The sequence below is a fragment of the Athene noctua genome, chromosome 1 (assembly GCF_965140245.1).
Source record: "Athene noctua chromosome 1, bAthNoc1.hap1.1, whole genome shotgun sequence".
NCBI classification, from domain to species: domain Eukaryota; kingdom Metazoa; phylum Chordata; class Aves; order Strigiformes; family Strigidae; genus Athene; species Athene noctua.
Genome location: NC_134037.1, coordinates 80,496,640 through 80,519,102, shown reverse-complemented (window position 1 = coordinate 80,519,102; position 22,463 = coordinate 80,496,640). Strand labels below are relative to the sequence as shown.

General features: G+C 41.9%; 1 long non-coding RNA gene across 2 annotated transcripts in view; it reads left to right on the top strand.

Moving 5' to 3' along the window:
• Positions 1–22,463, top strand: part of LOC141956277 (uncharacterized) — an 89,860-nt gene that overhangs the window by 56,703 nt on the left and 10,694 nt on the right. The window contains exon 4 of one of the 2 annotated variants that reach the window (XR_012632869.1): positions 3,948–4,545. The exons of the other annotated variant lie outside the window; for it this stretch is intronic. This is a non-coding gene — a long non-coding RNA (uncharacterized LOC141956277). Of the gene's footprint in view, positions 1–3,947; positions 4,546–22,463 lie in introns of those variants that run through there. 2 annotated transcript variants of the gene reach the window in all.

The following is a 22,463-nucleotide window of genomic DNA, read 5'->3' as shown; positions in this document are numbered from 1 at the left end:
ACAGTGGCTGTATGAACAACTTCACCATGAGCAGGACTGGCTTGGGGTTGTTTCAACGGGGTGTTTGCTTTTTTTGGTAACTATCGCATGTGACAGGAATATGAGCAAAACTAAGACAGTGGCCAAGCTTCTCCTGAACAGTCTGGCACACAAACCTTGTTGCCACCATTTGCATTATTTGTGTCAGGGAGCAGGTATTGAGGGCTTTAAATGGATCACTCTGGGCAATTTAGAGCAGCCCAGCAGAAGAAAACACTTCTTCAGAAGGTTTGAAAAATTGTGGTGAAGGTTGTCTTTCCCTGTTAAACTCAAGTGGGCTTTTTCATGGAGCTGTTGAGCAAGTGGCATGGAGCCAGATCTTCCCCCTCATGCCTTCAGGTGGCTGAATGACAAAGTTACTGCAAGGGAAATCGTGCATTGCTGCTGCCCCTGTTGTGCTCATTCTGGAAGAAACACTGTGCTCTCATCTTCTTTCACAAAGGTTTCCTACAGATACCCCCACTGAACATGAAAGCGCTTGCCCAGCAGGGTCTATTGCACAGCAGTAAAACCTGAGACCCCAGTTTCTAGCCCCATTCTCCAAAGAGAGTTGCTGCCGTTGTGCAGGAGCATATCCAGGAGCACTGGGTCCTTCTGAGGGGGAGGTGGGGTAGACAAAAGTGTGACCTCCATGGGCTGTGAATCCAGAGGTGCTGGGCATGCACGTGGTATGTTTGCTTATGGAGCAGCCTCTTTCCCTCCTCCTCCTAGTTTTCTTTCATAAATGACCATAGCAGCCTTATATTTACATAAACCCCACCACACTCTGCAGTATGGAGCTCCAAGCACGAGGTGCCATTGTTAAGTGTATGCAGGCTTCATGAATGGAAATATGGTACACTAGGGGGTTTAGAGAATTATCCTGCTGGTGTCAGCAAGTCAAAAATTCCAATTCCTAGTGCTTTTACCATTGTGGCACTGAGACTGTCTGTAAAGTTATTAGTAGCTACTTCAGGATTTGTAAAAGCCCTTAAAAATAAAAGCTGGGGCCTAAATGTCTCAGCTATAGCCCTTTAGTGCTTCAGTTTGCAATTCTATTTGGTGAATGGTTTTCATGTATAACAGAAGGAACAATAATTTCAGGAAGTATAATACAACTAGTGATAATAGGTAATAAAACTGTACACTGTCCTTGCTCCTATAATCCCTCAGCTGTTTGTTTGCAAAGCAGAGGGAGAGAAATGAAAGATAATTAACCAAGTTAGCATGGAGTGGTCTAATCAGTAATTTGGATGTCTTAGCTTAAGCTAAGTGCTAAACAGTGTCGAAGTCTGTAATTTCATTTGTTGCATTATCAACTTTTAGAGGCAAGAGCATCAGCTAGATCATAACAGGATATAATACTTTATAGATACACTTTGCTTTACAGTGTGAAAAAACATCCTTTCAGCCAGCCTTCTCGAGTCATTCCTTATGGCAACAGATCAATAACAACTGAGTTTTTAATCCTTTCTTATAATTCATTGGATTTAAAAATCATTTACAGGTGTCCTGATTGCCAGGGACACACAAAAGCCAGCTCCATCCTGCACAGAAACTATTTATCCCTGAATACATATTCTTGGCTTCTGCCACTGCTAATGATACATCGAAGGGGAATTTTGCCCTGCTGCCTTATCCACCTCTCTGTATAAAACTCTACCTTGAAGACCTGTGTAATACCTAGGTATTTTTGCTACATACATAATGGAGCCATAAAATCCTTAAAGGGGGGTCATAAAAGTATTTGCTGCAGTTTTACCACTCTTGAAGGCTGAGACATAAAGACAAAGTGCAGCAACTTATCAAGTGACAGCATCAACTGAGCTACGGTAATTGCAGAGAGACATTCAAGTTAAATAGCTCTGACTCCCATTTGGAGCAGACAAAGAATGTACAAACAGGCCAGCATATAGAAATTTCTGGAACTGCCACAACTCCATGGCGAGCCTGAGCACCAAGAGAAAAACCTTTTTAAAACCCATCCTGGGAGGCACACACATTGCTTATGCAGTGTAAGGCACGATTTTATCTTTTTGTAACTGGGACGGGACTAGAAAGACGTCCATGGTCCTTGACAAATACCTAAAGCATCTGGATTTTTTTCTTACACCTCACAATGCGTGAGGTTTCACAAAGTGAATTGAAAAGGAAGCATGAACAGGTCTGTCTAACTGCTGTGTCTGTGAAGCAGGCAGGGGGGTGTCCTGCTTTCAGTTCATTCCCTCTTGACTGGTCTCTTTGGGGAGGGCCTTTCCCCACAGAAGGAGAGATCTGCAGGTCTGACCATGAACCCTCTCCTTGCATTTTGGTCCTTGATGGAGAAAGGCTAAAGGAAAACTTCATCTCTACTGTGCCTTCATCACTACTGCACATTAAACATCTCAGTGAAATAGCTGACATGAATTCAAGCGTCATGGGACATGAATTCAGCAGTCCTCCATTTACTGAGGATACAGCTCCAACATCAAAAGTGCATGAGAAGGACCCTGCCACTGTTCCAGAATCCATCCAGTGTGATCCACTGGAGTCAGTTTGATCTCCACATCCATTCAGCATTGGCCTTTCTGCTGAATTTATCAACAAAGGGTGAAAATTACAGCAGCATTTTCAAAACCAAGGATATCTATCTACTGACAGCAGGGCAAGATCCTACAACCTCACAGGCATCTTAGAAGCCCTCAGATACTAGCGATTTTTACTCATGCTCTCTATGGATTGAATTCAAGCCAGCTGTCTAACAGAAAAAAAGCAAAACAGTCCAAACTCTGACCGACTGGAAGCCATAGTGGGCTGCTCTTGCAGTAGGAGCATCCCTGGAGCTCCTCTTACCAGTCTGCCGGGTTTCCTTGGTGTTGGGCAAAGAGGATAACTCGGAAGCTGCTGGGTCAACATTAACCGTAAATTACATAGCAACAAAGACAATTGCCAAGGACTCAAAAACAATTAAGCAGAGTCAGGCAAAAGGATTTAAAGGTTTTTTATAAAGCAAACATTCAGGCTTGGCTGCCTTACCTCCTGCTGAGAAAGTTCTCTGCCAGCTTGAGTGGAGGGCCATTTACAGCATTTCAATCAGACTGAAAAACAGCTGTACCTGCTAAAAAAATAAGAAAAAAACAATGTATTTCAGGATGGACTTCCTCCCTGTTGGGAGCTAATTACTCCTTCAAAGGAGGAAACGCTTAGCTCAAGGTTTTTGTAAAGAGCTGGAAATGCAGGCGTGTGGGATGAGATCAGGACTGAACTGGAAGTATACTGAGGGCGGGCTGGGTTAGAAGAGTACATGGGCCCACCATTTGCATGGAAAACGTGTAGAATGGATATTATTTCAGCCCACCTGGCCCAGATCTGATGAAGTAAATGACATCTTCTGACTCCAGTGGCTGCTGGTACAATAGGACAATTTCCTTGAATTACATCACTGTAGGAGCAGAGCCAAGCTCATCTGTTCAAATGGAGCTTTTTGAGGGGAAAATAGTACCTGCAATATTGGCATTTAGAACCTTTTAATGTTCTAAATGCCAAAGAATGTGATTCTTTTTGTTTTCAGGAATGTTTTTAATGAAATATTTTTTATACTTGGCCAGCTCACTGACCCCAGTACTCATTGCTGCAGAAATTCACTGTCTGAATTTTCACTTTCATCAGGAAGTAAGTCAGGGCATTCTCAGCCAGGGTAGTCAGTAGCGTAGCACCTCATTTAGGATAGACCCCAAAGCAAGTTTTAGTTGTAATCAGCACAACCTATATCAAACACATAGAGGCTATGAACCTGGAGTCTCACCATGCCAGATGAATGCCTCAGACTTGGGGTTGTCAATGAAGGAGTCCATCTCTATTCAGAAATGATAAATCTTGTTCTTACACACAGTAGGAGAAAAAAGATTTTAAAGTTTTGTTGTGGAAGAAGTAAACCTTTTCTCACTCAGGTACCCTGAGAGCATGATATGACCCAGTCTCCTGTTGGAAGGTAGAGGTGATGCCAGCTGGAGCCCAAATGACATGTGATCGCCATCACGCTTTCAAAACCCCAGTGTTGTAAATGCAGTCCTGGGGTCACACATTTTCACGGGCCCTGAACAAAGAGCTGATCCACATGGCAAACAAACATGCAGGAATCATGAGTTGCATCTAAATGTTGTTTCAGCAACAAGGTCAAGAAAAGGAATGGAAAGATCATCAGTAGGTGACAGGACAGAGAGAAAAGGAAAGACTGGAGATGAAAACAAGTGAGGTTATCTGCCTTCCACTGTCAGGTCAAGTTTTGGCACACCTTTCTCCTCCTGTTCCTCCCAGACATTTTGCTGGATCTCCTCCTCCACTGTCTTGACCCTTATGCAGGATGACTGGGAAATATGAGCCTGCTGCTTTTGTAGCTCTGATAGCTCTGCACACAGATACCTTAACTTCCAACTTTACTCTGTCAGAAGGCCACCAGAGCTATTTCAGGTTACTCAAAACCAGACTTCAGACAAAACAGAATATACCCAATGTATCAAGGGAAGGCACAAAACCAATAAAATTACATTTAATCCAAGTACAACTACTGATCTTTCAAGTTTTTTCACCTTGTTCGTTCTACCCCCGCCATTAACTCTTTAAACCAGCTATCCTTTGCCAAGTCATATAGAGCACTATATGGTGTTAATGGCTAATAAGGAAATTAAACACCTAAGGGTAATACATTATAGCATTATGTTAAAAAGCAGCATGAGATATCTGATACGCTGTTTTTTTTTCCCAGAGAAGGTAAGGCAAATGAACAGAGTGAGATGTTATGGATATTTGAGAATGCACTGTTCCTCATAGGCTGTACAATTACTGTAATTCAGACTCCTTACTTCTGTTCAAGGACTGCAAGTGAACCAAACGGGGAGGTATTCTGACCATGATATGGGGATTTCATGATCAAGGTCATTTGCTGGCCTAGACCATAACATGTGCTCATCCCCATGGAGTTCTTGTGTTGTTATGAATTTTTCTGATTCTATAAGGGAAGCTCAGAGGAATCCAATGTATACACCTGCTTAAGGTGGCAGGGTGAGGAGAGGGGAAGCATTGCTTTTAAAGCATCCTCACTTCCCTCTGCTGACCCTATAGAAATTTCATTGACATTTAATCCATATATGGACACAGTAAATGTCAGGTCAGTGATGGCTGCTCATCATGCATGTCCTTTGCACTTGCAAATTCATGAACCTTTTATAACCATTTTACATGTATCTGGATGAGATTAACATTATCAGCATTTCTGATAGAGAAAATGTAATCAGCAGAGAAGATGGACAGGAAACAGAAGGGAGCAGGGGTTGTAGAAATAATGTACATTGCCACGTATCTTCACATTTATTATAAGCATCAGACATTTAAGGCCTGAAGTAGAATGCCTCATGCTAGGTCCAGAAGTGGTGTGAGCCTGAACTCTACCTATTTGTCACCCAGAAATACTCCAAGGAAACACTGAATCCAGATTTTTTTTTCCTGCTCCACACTGGGAGAAGCAGAACATGAAAGCCAAACTCCATCTTCTGCTGAAGACCATTTTAAGCAGTACTGCAGATTCCATCAGCAGCATTGCTATTAACAAAACAATATGCATTTCAGCTCAGCACCCATGGTTTCTTCTCAACTGAGAAAATGATGCCGTTAGTATCAACAGTGCTGCTTTTTCATACCAGTTTTGTGTGGTGCCTACAATGTTTCGGGCTTTTTCATCACAACTTTCAAGACAGAGGGAATAAGAACAACAAAACCCTGACAGCTTCTATTGCAAGGGGAGCTGTTTTGCTGTAATACAGAATTCTACCAGTGAGCTACGTAATAGACCTTGAAAGGTTCAGCTTACAAAGCATTTTAAGCTAATTTTTGCAAGCACAGTTACGTAAACCACTGAGCAGGGATTTGGCCAGCAATGCTGAGAGTTGTTTAACTTCAGAAGTGCTAGCAGGGAAGTGATGTAGTTGGGCAGAGGCAGGGAGAAATAGATGAATGGGATGCTCCTTGGCTATGCTGCCAAGAGGATGCATGACTGCAGCAGCTAATGTTCATACCCAAGCAGGATCATTTCCATATTTGTAAGATGAAGCCAGAAACTGTGTAGTTTATTACCCATGAATCTTTCAAGCAAGACATTAAACACTCTCCTCTTGTTTGGGTTGTATGGACACTCATCCTCCCTTAGCACTCACCCTTAGTAAAACATTTACTCATCTGTCTTGAGCTAAAATCTCTTCACTGCTGTGTTGCGTTGTAAATATTTAGCACTTGCACTCTTCTATCCTGCACTGTGACTACACTAAGTAATGAGAAGTGCTTACAGAGTCTTTCAGATGAAAAGTAATAGATCAATACACTGTCACAAAATATAAATTGAAAATACAGTATCATTTTGGATATAAAGATTCTGAGAGCAAGAATGGTCATTTACTACATATTTCCATATTGCCTAAGATGGTGGGACCCTGACTCAGCCTTGGGGTCTCTAGGAGCTTCATAACACAAACAACAATCACAAATCTAATAGAAAAGTTTTTGTGTTATTAGCATCGTTCCAAGAGATACTGTATGACATTACATTGCTGCATAAACACGTAGAGTCCTAGACAATTAGTCTAACCTCCCAAATCAGGGTGCTGCTTTACAGGGAACTACAATCCACTTTCAACCCTCTACAAAATTTCCTCTAAGCCCTGTCATGAAGCTTCCTATATGTCAACTGAGATTCCAGTGGGATGCAAAAACCTGTGTTCTGCTACCAAAATGGCTATTGTACTTTAAACCACTGATATTTTAATATATGTTGTACATCATCACATCCACTGCACTTTAGCAATTAGATTTCTCTAGTCAGCCTTCCTCCTGAATCAATTTCTAGGATGATGTGGTCATCAGTGTTGAGCTACTTTAGCCTATCTCCCCATATCCGTAGAGCTCAATTACCTTCTGTGGCGTAAATTTGGATTTACACAGCTTGAGCGTGAGAGAAAAGCACTAGTCCTGCTCTTTTGAGGCAAGTCGTGAGGAGGGCAATTCTTTTCAGCCCAGTGAACACACTGACCTCATGAAAGCGATTTCTGCACAGCCACACAATTCCCTGGACAGAGAAAGCATGAAGGAACGTGTGGTTGGATGGCTAGAGCTGCCCATTACCTCTCCTCTCCTGATAAAGCATCGTCCCTGTGTAACTTACTAAATCCTTTAATCTGCTTTTTTTTTTTTTTTCCCCATTTTCCTATGGATCATTGAGTGTAGCTCTGCTGCTAGGATTAGACACCTGTATTCTCCCCCAAGAAGTATCTTGCTGTGGGGTGAGGGGCAGAAAGCTTTGGCATGGCTCAGCTAAGCCTTGCTAACCCCTTCCTGTCTCAGTACTGTTTTAGAGGTGTGAAACAGAGGGAGGGCAGAATTAAACTCAGTTGTGGCAAAGGATTATGTATAGCTTTTACTATACCCTGAAATGAGGAGACAAAAGAGAGGATAATAGGGGTGAAGGCTGATATTAAAGCCAACTATCAGCTTAATCAAAGCAAGCTTCAAAAAACCAAGGCAACGGCTCAAGACAAAGAATCCACCACAAACAAGCCAGCCAAGGCAAAGCAGTCAGTTTTTCTGCATGTGCAGGCTGCATTGGCAGCCTCTGCGTGGCTTCCACAGGATGACAGAACAAACAGGTGAACATCAGCAACAGCTGTTCCGGCTGCTGCTTCAATATTGCCTGGCTGCTGTCAATTTGCCATTAATTCGCTTCAGATATACCGGGTTTGCCTCTCTGCTTTTCAAAGGAAGGCTTCTGGCTGCATGGTACCAGGCTATCACTCATCCCATCAGATGTTTGATGACTGCACTGATCTAGAGACTAGCAGTGACAGACATTAATGGGGGCATTACCAGCATTATTAATGTATGTTTGCTTTTCTACTTCCCCTGCCTGCTTGGCTTGGAGATCTCTACAATTGCTTTCAGTGAAATGACCCGATGCAAAATCATACAGGAGAGAGAAAACATAGAGCATTTCCTAAATGTAAATTATCTTACACAATACCATGCTGTATTGCCATGCATTACATCCTCTGTATATATGTCAATGAAAAGCAATATTCAGTTACTTGCATGTGGAAACAAACATAGTTTATGCTGCTGATTCTTCTCTTTAAGGTGCACTACTGGGAGACTGCACAAAAGGACAATATCATGTTGTACTATGGTGGTTTCCAGAATAGCAATGTGCCAGTCTGGAGGCTCCTCTGCATCCATTCCTACTCTGACTCACAAGCAGGAATCTGTTTGAACTCACTATGGCAAGTTCATCTCAGGAGTGTTGCCAATCAGACAACAAAGTGACACAGGGGGCGGACGTGTGGTGTTTCCTCGCGGTTACACTATGAGGCAGCTCAGCGAGCGGTTGGAGCTCATCGCACCTTCACGGCATTGCAGAGCTTCATGACTTAGGAAACTGCTTTCTGTGAAGCAGTAAAACATGCAGCATCTTTGAACTGAAAGGATGATGTTTTGATGTGATGTGTTTTATTATCTGTGGAGCTTTATGTTCATGTAATAAGTCAGAGCTCATCCTGAAAAAGACTAAACTATATTTAGGAATAGCCTGTGCAGGCAGTGTTGTTAATCCTGCCACAGTGAGTACATGTAGTTTTTTAGCACAAGTCTTCCAGTACCAGCTTCTGTCTGTGGTGGATGAGCAGCTTTTACATTCTCATAGTAACAGCAGCTACCAGGAATGGGATTTGTTTTGCAGTTGCCTTGAATGAGCATGCATGTTACCAACAGCAGTGATGCCTGTGAACAAAGTCTGCCTGCTTTTGTTTTCAAATATTAACCTCCTGCAGTAAGTGCCAACATACTTCACCTATTTGAATAGAGATGGGGCCTCTGCAGAGGGACAGTTCTGGGAAGGAGGAAGGTTTGCCAAAGAAAGTGTAACCATCCTTCTCCTGGAATTTTTCTTGTCCGGGAACAAAAGGGCAGAGTGCTTTCAGATACATAAACCCAGCCTTCAACTTCTCAAGAAAATGCTACATCTTGGCAACTTTCCCTTTGTCTCCCGTATTTACTTCCTACACTCGTCATTCACTGTGTGAAATACTGGTACTGAGACTGAGTCTTGCAAACAAACATGCCCTCTGCTGTAGAGAGTAACAAAGATCTGCCCAGCTCTCCTGAACTGATTTCAAAGTTTAACAGCCCAGTTCTGTGCAAGCTGAGTCTCTGCTTAGGCAAATACCATAATCAGCATTTTGGCAGAGAAGAGGGGAACACAGACTCTGCCTCACAGCTGCACTGAATTTACACAATTTATGGCCTGGAGGATTGGGTAATTTGCCCCTTTTTATATTAGGGGCAGCAGATATTCAACTGAATGGGGGATCTGGGTGTGCTTTTGGGGCATGTTTCAGCTATGACCCAGTGCAGGAACTTTGTGAGATGCTGCTCTGTACCTGTTCCTACTCCTTATCTACTTTGGTTTTCAGGGGACAAAAACCTAGGGTGAGGGCCAGCAGGAGACTGCAGTAAGTTTCAGGGGGATTCATCCACCCTGATCTGGATGAGGAGGATCCTGGCTGAGTCAGGACCACACTCGTCCTGGCTGAATGTCCTCATTGGCTGAGAAAGCTGGAAAAGCTGGTCCCAGGGTGGCAGGCGACTGGGAGGAATACAAGCTGAGGGCTGCTGTGGAGAAATTTGAGCCCCCCCCTTCCAAATCTGGATGTTGGTGTTATGCTAAGCTAGTCCCTTCAGCCAGACTTCTCACACAGGATTGTCATTTAACATTTACTTAATGTTTTTTAATATATTTAATGCAAGATTTCAGGTTGAAATAAAAAAATGGGCCTTTAAGATAACAAAAATAGCAACAAAATGATTGTCACATTCAAAATCAACAGCACAGCAAACATTATGCAAAAAATGTTGCTTTTCAAATCTGCATTGTTCACAGAGAAAAATGGACACCCTCCCTCATGCCCCAAAACCCCCACTCTGACAGGGTTAGGGATTGTTTACTCCCCATTTTCTGATTTCCGTCTAAAACCCCTTCAGTCTCACTGTCAGAAGTGCTGAACACTTAAAGCTGAAACTGTAGTCCATGGGATATGTGCTTTCACCCACTTTCTGCCTCATATCTCTCATGTATAGAAAGGGGCTAAATTGCTTGTAATTTTATTTAAGAATTATTATGAGAAGGTATTTCTAAACACCTGTGAAGCAACTCGGTGCTGACTGTAAAGTCCTGAGGAAGGCTCATGAAGAAATGAGTGATTCTTCCTGCAGTGCTGCATGGTAAAGAAGGCGTGGGACTGCACCCCAAACACCACCGGGGCAGCGATGTGTGGCACAGCTGCTTCCTAAGTAAGCACCGTCCATTGTGCCCAGGGGCTGGGCTGAGGCAGGGTGAGTGCAACACAGGCTGTACGACACCAGGGAGTTATGGAACCTCTGAACGGGATGAACTGAAGCCATGTGGATGATTTTAATCAGGGCATTTCCTAATACAAGTGCATGACTTTGCAGACTTGAAAATGTATTTTAGTAGAAGAGGTTTGTGTGCGCCAAATGCGGTGCAAAGTTAAAATCCCTGCCTTAACCGGCTCTGTTACAACACACTGTCTCTTCTAAAGAAGTAATTTTCAAAAAATAAATGGATGTAGGGCAAATCTGAGATGATCATACAAAATTCTACTCCATTTCCTCATTGGGCCTTTTCCCAATATGGAATTATTTCCCATTTTTCTCTTTTTGACCAACCAAACCAAAAAGCTAGGGCAAGTCACCTTACAAAGCCCGTTCTTACAGGGTTTGTAGACTACAGTCATTTGGAAACATTTCAGATAAGCAGCTAACCTTGTCCATGCTTATCCAAATCAAACCTCTTATGATACTTGCTACCTACTATGAATCCTGAATGCTATTAGAAGGATTTCTGATGACTTTTTGGGATGCCAGTGCTGTATTTGCTTGGGTGTGGGTGACCTGCTCTGGACGACCTAGGGATCAAGAGGTTAATTGAGGATTCCAAACATGTAATTCATTTCAACCTTTATCTCCCCTAACTTCACAGGGCTTAATTGCACTGTTGATAGTAGATCTTGATTAGTATAAAATGATTTAAAGAATAAGAAAACCCTTCTCAAGATGTGGAGGATGCTTCCTTCTCTGAAGCCAAGAATCTGTTCAGTGGAAAAAAGCATGTTTATAGGGCCTATTGGAATTTGAGGGATACTAAAGGTTGCATCTGTTATTTAAAGCAGTGTGATGTACGGATAACATAAATCAAGGTGTTATTTCCATTGACTCCAGCTGCAGAAAAAAGAAAAGAATGAAACCATGAGTCACTGTGCCTGGGTGCACATTAATGTATATACTTAACTGGTACCCAGAGCATGAGATAGGGTTGAAATGCATACATCCTTACAGTACAGATGTGAGACGGTGAAGTACCATACTCCCCACTTTTTGGATGAGAAGCTGAGATGCACAATAAGCCCAGGCAGGGCAAACAACCTGCAACTCACACACTCCAGGAACAGTTCCTATTTAGAAGCACACTTGGCATGAGACGGTTAAAGACAGTTCCTAGCACTCAAAAAAAAAAAAGTCCCCATGCAGATACAGAGTGGGGGTTGTTTTCTGCTTAGTGCAGTGTCACAACCATTGTCATTCTGTGAATACAGCAGAGCACCAGTTACTTCAAGTGCCTGTGAAGAGGAGACCTCTCCCTGCCCTACACTTCTGTCACTCCTTGCTTTAACGTGTGCAGCAGTGAGGGACTGGTGGTAATGTATCCTAGGTTTGATATGTTCATCTTCTCTCCTCTTTCCACCTCATATTCCCTCGGGTGAATTGCTCGACTCTAAACTCTTGCACACTGAGATTTGTCTAGCACCAAAGTGAAGACAGGTCAGCCTGCCACAGCAAAACAGCTGACGCTGAAGAAAGGAGAGTGGGTGATTAGGAGCAATGTGTGATCATCCCTGTATGAAAAGCTTTTCCTTCTTTTGCTGTTCAAAATACAGGTTGGGGGAGAAAGAGGGCCATGCTTGAAGTGGTGGGTATTTTTGAGAAGTTTATTCTGTAATGCTCCAAGCTGAAATACTGCAGCACAACACCCAGGGCTGGGTGCTGAACATGGTCAGAAAAGCGCTTTGAGGATCGGGAGCCACCCCTCACCTCCATTGTGGCTGCCACCAGGTACAGTTCTGCTCCACACTTAAAAGACAGCAGCTGGGGAAAGTCATAAAGAGCCTAAGTCATACTGCTACCTTCCTTGAGCTGGTGGTTTATTTTGCTTTGTTTCATCAACTGCGAGACATCAAAAAAATTACCATTTCAAAAGTGTGTGTTGGCATGCACAGTTATGTCCATAATTCATGAGGGCTTTTAAGGCATTCAAGAGGACCCAACAGTGCTGAAGTCATGGGACAAATCCCTAATCACTCTGACTTTATCCTCTTACACTCGGACCCAATCTGCTCAGTGTTAAAGCACCCAAGACGTGGCAACAGAAGAGAGCCCAAGGTCACTGTGCTGTGCAGTCTGGTCTTTGTCATTCTCTGATTGACTTTTGAGAAGATGAAACCTCCAAGGGTAATACAAATCAGCAAAACTTGAATGAGTAATGCCAGGTTCCAGAATTTCATTAAAATTTCAGTAAGTTGTCTGTCTCCATGAACAAAATCTTGCCCAGGTACCTATGTGAGAGGATCCCAGTGGATCGACCCCAGGTACAGCATTTGGGCCCTAGGTGTGCTGAAATGTACGGGTTTAGCAGTGCTGAGGGACTCTAATCTCTGTCATATGGCACAAACTTAATGCATCAGTTCCTCTGAGTTATTTTTGGAAGGGAAATGCCCATATAAAAAAAAATGTACTAGATGAAAGCTAATTTAATCAAGTGCATTTATATAATTACTTTCATATGAACAACAATTGCTAAGATGATTTATAGAGATGGGGAGAAAATGAATACTGTAAAATGACATAACACCAGTGCTCAGAAATTTGCAGTCAAGGGGGAAATATGCCAGATGTTCTGTAGTACTTAAAGCTAATGGGATGCCACATTAATCACTCTTCAAGGCATCCTTCCATGCTTACGTATTGGAAATTGCTATCTTCCTTTTAAATTACACATTCCTGACTTCATCACATTGGGTCTCAACTTAAGGTCGTTGCATTGGCATTGTACCTTTGAGCATGTCAGTAGTCCATGACCAGACTGAGATTTTTATGTGCTATGTGTCCAGGGGTTTTCTTTGCAGATTTATTGCTAACTCCTGCCAGAAGCATAGCACATACTGTGTCTCCTAAATTGGCACAGTTCAAAGATCTGCCAGGTATAGAAATAAGCTGCATAATATATAAATAAACTGTTTAATTACACCCATTACACACTCAAATTACCTGAAACAGTTATAGCTGGTCCCAGGGAAACACTGAAGTGGTCCAACTAGGATCTCACAGTATCTCCATAATTGCTCTGTACCAAAATAAATAGATTAACTTGCCATACCAACCCAGAAAAGAGAAACAAACTGGGAATGACAACAGTAATCCAAGTCTTACCTACTCCATAACTTGCCCTATAATATACTGCCAGTCCTGACAAAAAATGGAACAGAGACTGAACGAGAGTCAGCAGACAAAGTGTTTGGAGGCACCAAAGAATCAAACACGCTAAGTAACAGCCAGCCCTCTTATCCCTTATCTTTTGAGAAGCAGCACTTGTGCAAGATGTTAATCAGGAGTTGTCAGTCCTCAAAACCCAGTCCCACTTCTGTAATGCTTGGGCTTGAACTAACTATTAGGTTAAGTTGTCTGAAATTCCGCAAATAGGTTTTTAGGACAGTACCCTGAAAATTGTTTCTTCCTCTCTGTCTTTCAAGCAGTGGTCAAGCCAAAACTTTTGGGGAAAATAAAAAGAGTAGCTAAGATCCAAACGCCAAAGAAGGCAAAGTCAGACAGACAGAGAAGGGGACTGTATGTTAGAATGCTATTAGGATTGGAAAGGGAGGCAGATGAGATCTGTCTGGCTGAGAATAATCCAGGAAAGTCCTGAAGACTGCTGAAGAATTTAACTCTGCAGACAAAGCTGGCAAAAACATGGCTGTAAATCTAATGCTTACTAAGCTCTATCTATTGAAGTGATGCCATGGTGTGCATAAGTGATTGAATTTTAGTGCGTTAGTATTATAGTCTAAGTTCTCTCCCACATTGCCCAATTATTTGTACAAGTTTTAGAAGCTTAGCAAATTTTCTGGAAGGGGAAGAAGCTGTCCTAAGGAGATTTTAAAGCTCAAAAGCATTTCCTAGGTCTTCCTATTACCACTTGAAGCAACAGTTATGCATCATGACAGCAATTAGATTAGACCCAGCAGAAAAAGCAATAGAAGAACTAAACTGAAATCTTCACAAAGCTGTATCCAGTGCACAGAGTGCATGAGGCTGCATAGCCTGTACCAGCTAACAGTCAAAAAAGGGAGATAACAGGATGCTCTTGCCAGCTATATTATGTGAGGGATTTTGAGAGCCTGGTTGTTGTTATGAATGAGGGCACAGTATCCCCCAGAATGATTGCGCTAGTCATGACACTGACCCACTTGTATGGAAACATCATCTGGCAAGGATATTAGTGAGCATCCTCTGCCACTTCCGCTGCTTGCCAGAAATAGTTATTTGTCAATTGGGGAGAAAAAAAGGAATGAAGTGTGTGACAGGGAGTGGAACAAAGTGGTACTAGGAGCCCAGGAGTGCAGGAAGATGTTAAAGCAAAGGAGGAACATCTGGGCAAAGATCTGGCCCCTACTGAAGTCAGTAGCTTAATTGGCTCTTACAGGACGAGAATTTCAGCCCTGACGAAGGAGGGTTTTCAGGAGTGGGATGAAAAGCACATCTGTGTGGACGAAGTGGCTGGACTGTCTGAAGCTCTTGGATAGTTTTAGCTGAGGATCTTTTATCCTTCATATGCAGGTAATAGACTGAACACTACCAAAGACATTTGCATTGTTTGAAGTGCTTTGTCTTGATTTGGAGTTCTATAGAAAGAATAGCTACAACCATTAAAATGCAATAGGATGGACATGTCTCTTAATAGCACATAAATGTAAACTGACTAACTCCTGCAAAGGGTCTCCTCCTTCTTTCCCTGGACTCTGCTACCTGGGGAGATCCAAAAGCAGTAATTAGTGAAGGACAAACCTTCTCACAAAGGGTGCTGACACAGACATAAGGATGCCTCACAGAAGACTCTTAACTCGACCAGCAAGTGAGGGTTTGCTTGAACTAAATACTGATAAAATATCAACAGGCGGATGAAAAGTAGACTTTTAAAGCTGCTGTAGGAGCAACATTAATATCAGAGGAGCAGAAGAGGGGAAGTGTAAATAAGAGCAAAATCCGGTTCAAAAGCATGAAAGCACCTCAGTCAAATAACATGTACCCTAGGGGCTCTAAGACATACTGTATTTGCATACATTAGCTCCAGCCTTCTGGCAAAACAGTAGAAGGGCTAACGCTGTCAGTCCATCACACCTGCCAGAGGCAGGAAACTGCCATGGGTGTGCACTCAACACTTACATTTCTTTCCCAAAGTAAAGTTTAAGTGGATGTAGAAACCAAATGGGAGATGCTGCCTCTCAGATACACAAGAAGCCACCAGTCAGAGAACACAGGACACCTCGTTTCTGTGCAAAGCAGTTCATGACACTTGCTTCTGAGTCCTAGGACACTTGGTTCTGCCTCACCCCAAGCAAAATGTGCCACATGTGTTCCCTGTGCAGGGCCAGCCTGTGCCCTACACTTTCCTTCCTAGAGCTTTAGCAGTGGGTTCCTTTTCCTCCTGACCTTCAACGGGTCTGACTTGTCTTTCCAAGACACTTCTGCTGTTGTGGTTGGGGCTTCCAAAATCTGGTTTTGCCTCCAAAGCCACTCAAAGCGGCAGGGCCAGCTGGAGATCCCTCTGCATGGCAGGGTGGCATGCTGCACCTGTGACACCCAGGACAGCCACCACGTTCCATCTGGAATCTGTGGATGACAGTTTTTCCACAGTGCCTCCAAATATGAGAAAGACTGGGAGAAGGAACATTTTAAAGGAAGCAGCTAGGGTATCTTGCAGACAATGCCATCTTTAAGATGGCAGAACAGTTGCTCACAGGAACAGGCAAAGGCTCTCTGTTTGAGACCTTTAAAATAATATTGGAGGAAGTCCTAGAAAACAGTACAGGGAATATTTCTGTTTTGAAGTTGTGGGGTAATTAATTGCTTAGGGAGTCTTGAAAACTTCACTAGTTATTTGTAAGAATAAACTTCCCTTCTGCCTTAGAAACAGACTTTCCTCTTGGTTATAGCAATATAAACCAGAAATGAATCCATTAAAGGCAAAACATTATACCACCATAAAAGGTAAATCAGACTGTCAACCATCATTAGCCTGCTAAGCTTCTCCTGGATAAGTCAGTGATTACTCAGGTCTTGGACTAAGTTTGGTTATCACTTTCAGAAATTTACCTCCCATGTACTTCAGCTCTCATGTACAGGAAAGGTAGAGTAGAATTTGGCTGGTTTAATTCTAGAAAGGCTAATTTTTCATTGCCCTGACAGTCCAAAGGTCATTAAAGCTGGTCATTAATTATATTTCCATGTAATTTAGGTGGTCATGACTTAAGTGGTAATCCATCTTAGAGGCTGTACTTTTTAGATGGAAAAAAAGTCAGACTCAAGAAATTTCCATTATTTAGAGACTGACAAAAGAACACATTTGAGAAAGCTATGAATAACTGCAAAAGATGAAATTACACTAGCAATTTAAGTTAATAGTCAACTACCTGTGATCACTACGAACATACCACCACATGATACAATGGATATGAAATGAATTAAAACTACAACCTACAAGCTTTGATTATATCTATAGACCTCTTTTAAATGAGGAGCTGAATTAAGTTTATAGGAATGACCAACCAACTATAAAATACCTAATTTTTTCCACTTTAAATTCTTACCATGTTGTGTTTTTTATTTCTGCACTCTTCAGGACTTAACTTATAATTCTGCAGTTAAAAGGGCAAAATCCTTTAAAGAGGTAATTTTGAACTCCAGTGACCACTGATTGCATAACCTGATTGTAAAACTAGAGGGTATATAAATCTGCTTTTCAGTACCTGAATCTTTTCAGATGCTGTAAAAATATTATTGTGTCTATAAAATTCATCCCAGAGGAAGTAGTGTACATCCTGATGTGATAAAATGCATCTATCTCAATATATGCATTCATTAGTGTGTGCAGAAACACCCCTCATCAGTCACTAGCAAGGACATGTTTACTGACTGTCTTAAACATCAGCTTGGACTGGTTGGCAATTTTTACAAGCAAGAGCACTGTGTATGAGAGTGTGAAGTCAGATGAATTGTGGGTAGCTTTGCTGAACATCTGATTGACTGATCAACACAGATGAATAAAGAGCTGAGAAGAAACAGCGAGAGAGTGAGTCCAAGAAGCAAACAATTACAGGATGACTTAGGCTTGGCTGATTGCATGCAAGAGCTCTGCGTTAGAGAGAGATGACTGAAATAGGAAGGTGCACAGCTAGATTGTTACTTAGCAGTAGGCTGCTTGACTGCTTATTAGAGGTTTGACTTCTTTTTCAGCTTTACTCTTTTTTCAGCTTTAGACGTTTGGCACTGTATTTTAAACTAAGCTTGGGAAAATAAGAGCAGGATGCAGCCCACTACACAGAAATGAATCTTTCTTCAAAAGCCCAGATGTGCTCTCCATGCCTGAGGACTCCAGCCTCATACAGCAGCAGAAATCCTGCTGCAATGGGCAGAGGTGTTGTGCCTGAGATATGCCACCCATGGCCCATAACGCTGATGTGTCAACATGTTTCTGTTATCCAAAATTCTCCTGGAAAGATTTATCTCCTGCCATTAGGGCCTCCAGGACGTCAGGAGAAATCTCTGAACTGAATGCCAACAGCCAAGCGTTTTGCATTCATTATGCTGCCCTTCATGTCCTGCAGTATTAGGGGTTTCAGCTACTTTGCTGCTACAGCTGAAGTGTCACAAGGAAAGTTTGTGTCCACATGACCTCAAACGTACATGGTAGTTTATTCTACCTGTGAGTCGTAATAACATCAAGGCAGAGGCAAGGAAAGGCTTTCACCCTGCACAGTAGCACTCCTTTTCATGCTGATAACAAGTCCACATAAAAAGGTGGCAATCTTGGAAAGGTATTATTGGAAAGACACCCTTGGAGAAAGCAATTGTATGACATAGCTTGGGAGGAAAGATGGAAGTTGCTACTTCAATCTGGGAGTAATACATAGTTCTCTCCTAGATGATGTGGGGAATGTATGGATGGGCAATGGGAATGTATTTTTTTATACATTTTTTTCTATTTCCAGCTGCACACAAGGTGGGTGGAAAAATTCTACCTTAAGAAAATAGGGGCATATGAGCCTGGGACTAAGATAACCTTATGTATTTTTGTCTGAGAATATTTGAATTCTTTGCTGAGCTGAAACAGGGACCACACATGGAGTTTTCTGGGGAATGGCAATCCTCTAAGTACTGGCTGTGCTAGTCTAATTTGATGAGAGACAAGAGAAATCAGGTATTTCTTATCCCAAACACACACTGGGGTGTGCTTAGGGCCTAAGGGATCAGCAATAAAAACCTCTGGAAATTAGATAAATTATACATTTTGTGGGTTAATTTCTGCTCTGTTGCATTACAGTCTCTTCCAATTAAAATCTCAGTGAAATTTGCCCCTCTTAAATAAAAATTAGGATTCCATGACATTTGAGTCATAAGCAAGGTCACAGTAATAGTTACTCCTTTTTCAGCTTCTCTTCATCTACAGAGAAATGTTGAGGTGGCAGAAATCCACTGCAGCTGCTCGTGGCCATTGTTCCAAGGCTTTTTGACACTTTCCTGGATGCAAAGTTGGCCCTTGGAGGCCCTTTGGGATAGTTTTCATGCTGTGCTCTGCTAGCTGATTGCAGTCTTGAGCCAACCCTGTGAACCTTATTCTAAAATAAAATAGGAATATGCAACACTTGAGAGAAGGAAAGCAAAGGGGCTGGACTGAGAAATCTCTGATACCTTTCTTGTGGTCTGTGACTTTCATCTGGTCCCTGGTAAGTCTCAAAATAAAACAAAATAGTTCGAGTTGGAGAATAATCATCTAGGTGGTTTGCCTGGTGAAAAGGTGTGGTGGACAGTCCTGCTCCTGACCCCATGGAGGAGGATTACTGGAGACATCCCCTCCCATCTTTCTTCTATGCAAGAGGAGCAGGACACTGTCCTTCTTCCTTTCTGCTCCTCCCCATTCTATATCCCACCTGTGAGGCAATCATTCAACATGACATTGCATGAAATAGGTCTTCATAAACATGATCTCTCTTTAAGAAATTATCTGCAGGCCAGGCAAAAAATGAAAATTAATGAAATCTCATATTCACACACGAAACCTTGTAGTGGCTTTCTGGTTCTGGCAAACCCATTTCCTGTTAGTGCAGCTCCAAGGCTGCTCTGGCAGGGAACGGCAACCAGGATTTTGCCCCAGACATGGCTATTGGGCTAACACATCTTCCCAGGTGCCTTTCCGTTTCTTTTAAGGTCCTAACTCCATGAGGGACCTCAACGACAACTTGCCAATGGAAACGGCTGGTCCTAAATACCATTCCCTCATTTTCCTTGAAAGAACCTGCAGTACAGTGGCTGCACCTGTTGTTTCTAGCAGCTTAGTTCTTTCTATGCTAAGATAACATTTTCTTTTGTAGCTATCCTCCATGCATTTGTCAAGGACACATTTGTTGTAAAACTTTAAAAGGTAAGTGGCTCTTTGCTTCAGTGTTTTGTTTTTTTTCTGGGTTTTTTTGATGTAGTAATCTCTACTAAAGGCCCATTTAAAAATTCTATGTATGTCCCAGTGTCATTGCAAATTATTTCTTTTTAGGCTGCAGTTGCTTTCCAAATTGGTTATGCTAGAGCAAGAGTCTGATAGAAAAAAAAAAATAATATCTGAAATAACTTCTTTAAAGCAGCTATTATTAAGAATGAGGAAAAAAAAAAAAAAAGAAAAAGAAACCAATGGTTGGGAAATACTGTGATTAGTATCTAATGCACTTCACCTGTGAAATAGGAAATGACCACTATTTTAGAATATCTTTTCACTTGCTTACACAGCAATCCATTAGATGAGCAATACAGTATACTGGTAAATGCTGTCTTTACTTTTAGAGCTACCTGAAAGAATTAATTCTGCCAGAGGGTTCAAGAGGAAAAAATATGTTTTCAGAAAATGCCCTTTGGAGGCTTTGCAGGTTGGAACAAAGAGAAGCAAAGGAAATGGTCAAAAGTTTGGTGTTCTGACGTTTGCTACAGGAGATTTGTCAGGTGAAACTGCTGTTTCTGTCTGCAGTTGGTATAAACCACATGCAAGATGCATTTCAAATGCCAAATACCAGGCTTCACAAATGTGAGATGAACTTTTTTTCTTCTGTACAGTGAAGTTTGCAAAGACTCTGTTTTCCTTTGTCAGCCATACAGACCCAAATACCCTTGGCTATTGAAATAATTGCCTGGAGGATACACCCACCCCGATATGGAAAAAACATACGCAGGTCTTTATCTCATTCCCTCACTCTCTTTTCTTGTCTAACATAATCTCTTCTCCTATTCCCTAATGAAAGCAATAGAAAGTTTTTCTTGTGTACTTCCCCTGTGGTCACTTGTGGGTGGGCATAAATTAAGTGATTATTGCTGCTATCCTACTCTCTTGAGGGAGGGATTAAGCCAGATTGGAAACCCAAGAAAGGTCAAGAAAGGGAAAATGTAGCACCTGTACATTAACTGAAAGTACATGCTGACCTTCCACACGACATGTCAAACACCAGCTGCACTGTACAAAAACTAACTCTTGTTCCCAAGCACCATTCAGCAAAGGCTCAGGGTGGGAGTTTTTATTCCAGTTACTTTTCACTTTATTGTGCAATGCAGTATTTACTCCCATGGCCTCACAGTCAGCTGTTTTCCAATTCTGTAATTCAAGGTAAGTCAATAAATGGTTGCTGGAGAGGAAAATCTTCACACTCAAATAAGTGTTCTGTTTCAACATGTATATATGGGCAATGGTGTTCAAGAGGAAGGGTGTGAATAATAAGAGCAGATTAAACCCACAGATTAATCAAAATTCAGGCAGTAAGATTCAGCTCTCTGAGTTAAAGTGTTCCTTTACACAGGGCCTAAGCAAGATCCCTGCATCTGAACCATCTCAAATTCCTACAGAGACCATGTGAACATCGAAGTCTGTCATGACCTTTCTGGCTCCTGCCAAATTAATAAACCTAGTTTTATTGCCTCTGCATCTCAGTGTAGCTAGAAAGCCAGATCCTCTGCATCCTCACCAGACTCCACAGGCAGTCACACATGGAGGGAGACCCCTGCACTGAAAAGTAGCCCTCTCCCTCTATGTTCTCCCCACCTTCCTCAACATGAGAATATGTTAAAGAAAGTCTTCTGGTAGCTAACGGTGTTTCATCATAGCAAATTCTGTTCCCAGTGTATTAATGATTGCTGTGTGACAAGCTACTTAATATCCCCAGGCCTTATTCTGCAGTGCTTGCCACCTTCTACAGGGACTCCTTTTGAGGCTGGTGAAAAATACCCAGATCACTACCTCAGTAGTACTTTATACTCATTTTGTACTGTTATAAATGACACTTCAAGGCACTGAATAAAGGCTATTCAGGACCTACTGTATAGGCACAATGATGTTTTGATCTCTTTCAGGTTCAATTGCTTACATGCAAGATGTCATGGTATCTACAGTTCTTCCATGACTCAATTTCCTCACATATTCAAATAAAAAAGGAAAAAAAAGAAATGTTATTCAATGCCTGACTGTATATTTCATTAGGACATTATCCTGGGTGTATCTCACCCATTTTCTAGACTTTCTCTTCTTGCAAAACTATAAGCCTGTTGTATTCTACCGAATTAGTACACAACTAGGTGTATAAATAGCACCAGCCTTCTTAATTTCTGCCTTTCAGAGTTACCTTCAGATAGAGAAGAACACGGGAATTTGCTTTAAATAGAACCTATGATTTCAAACTGAAAAGGAATGCAAAAGCTCAAAGTGATGGCTCAAATTGATTCTTTTCCTGCTCGCAAAGGACTCATTGTTTCTCTGTGTGTCCGTGCATGTATGTGTGTTTTAAAACAGGTAATTAACTCTGCTTTTTAAGGAGAGAGGGAAGATATACTTTTTTCACTCATGGGGCTATCACATGCCACTTTATATCTGGTCTCAGGTGATCTCTATAAGACCCTTGTGACAAAACGCTTTTCTGACTGTAAACAGGTTTCACTTCTGTGTTCAGCAGAGCTGGAGACAGATCTAATCCTTGACATCATTAAAATGCCTGTAGAAC